The sequence below is a fragment of the Myotis myotis genome, unplaced genomic scaffold, assembly GCF_014108235.1.
Source record: "Myotis myotis isolate mMyoMyo1 unplaced genomic scaffold, mMyoMyo1.p scaffold_m19_p_3, whole genome shotgun sequence".
NCBI lineage: Eukaryota > Metazoa > Chordata > Mammalia > Chiroptera > Vespertilionidae > Myotis > Myotis myotis.
Window position 1 is genome coordinate 125,347,339 of NW_023416335.1, and position 1,334 is coordinate 125,348,672.

The window sequence follows — 1,334 nt, forward strand, 5'->3', positions numbered from 1 at the left end:
CGCCATCACTGACCTAGAGTCAAGTCCCCGCCCACCACCTGCACGTGCTTCAAAAACGCAGGAGACCCAGACCCAAGCTGGTCCCACCCCCATTAGGTGAGGCCAAGACCCGGCCAGCCCCACCCCCATCAAGCCCCTCCCGGCGGGGGGGCGCACAGCCTCAGGTTCTCCAGCCTGGCACTGGGGCGGAGAGCGCAGCCTGCGGTCCCCTGTCAAGCCCCGCCAGGCAGGGAGCCCGGCCTGAAGTCCCTGTTAAGCCCCGCTGGGTGCCGGGTGAGGGGTGCAGCCTGAGGTTCCCCCGTCAAGCCCCTCAGGCTGCGCCACCCCAATCCCCCCCCAGCCTGGCGCTGGGGCAGAGGGCACAGCCTGAAGTCTCCTGGAATGGCACAGGGGCTGGGGGTGCAGTCTGAGATCCCCATCAAGCCCCGCCGGGCACCAGGCGAGGGGCGCAGCCTGAGGTCCAACATAAAGCCCCGCAGGGTGGGGACATGGCCTGAGATCCCTCGCCCCGGCCAGGTGCCATGCAGCCTCAGGTCCCTGCTGTATGGTCATAATGTTACACTGTCCTGGCTAATTTGCATATTCCTCTATTATTAGCATAGATTATTGTGTTACTTTACATATGAACCATAAACCTACTTTTGCCCACCCTTGTATAAGCCAGTAGTGACAAAAAACAGCAGGATATACTATTAACATTTTCATAACACTAGGTTAGTGATATTGATTGCATGTGTTCCAAAGCTAGTATAAATTTAAAACAGCTAAAAAAAATTTCAAGCAATCTACATAATATAGTCTTTATAGCAAAGTGCATTCCTGGGTGAAAGAAAACACCCTTTGTTGTTATGATGCACTGTAAAAGAGCTTTGGAGACTGAGCAGTTTGGATCCTGGCTCTTCCTCTTGCTAGGTAGGTAGGTCGCTTAGTGTCCGTTATCTATAAAATGAGGATGATGCTTTCTTCAAAGGATTATTGTGAGAATTTAATAATGATGTATGTAAAGGACTTAGGTATGTAAAGGACCTAGTAGATAGTAGTAACTAATTTAATTATATCCTAGATGCCAACCCCCTCGCTCCCAAACATAAAATGTTTTCTGAGTAGACTTTCTGAGTTTCATTCTAAAGGCAATTTTAAAATCCTCAGAAGGAAACCATGCACATTTTTAATATTTACTCTACTAACAATATGTGGCTCATAATGTAGAATATTTCATCATACTAGTCACATAAAAATAAATAGAAGACTAATATCTCAAAAGAAAATAAAGTAGGTTTCTTTAAATAAGAATGTCAAATCCAGAATTAATACATATAAAGAAATACACATTC